This window comes from Dipodomys ordii, unplaced genomic scaffold (genome assembly GCF_000151885.1).
Source record: "Dipodomys ordii isolate 6190 unplaced genomic scaffold, Dord_2.0 Scaffold91, whole genome shotgun sequence".
Taxonomy (NCBI): domain Eukaryota; kingdom Metazoa; phylum Chordata; class Mammalia; order Rodentia; family Heteromyidae; genus Dipodomys; species Dipodomys ordii.
In genome coordinates, this window is record NW_012267307.1 from 3539331 (window position 1) to 3539587 (window position 257).

A 257-nucleotide genomic window follows, 5' to 3' on the forward strand; every position below is an offset into this window, starting at 1 on the left:
AACAACAACAGACAACAAGAACAACAGACAACAACAGACAACAACAACAACAGACAACAACAATAACAGACAACAAGAACAACAGACAACAACAACAACAGACAACAGCAACAATAACAGACAACGACAACAACAACAGACAACAAGAACAACAGACAACAACAGACAACAGACAACAGCAATAACAACGATGGACAAAAACAACAACAGACAACAGCAACAACAGACAACAAGAACAACAGACAACAACAATAACA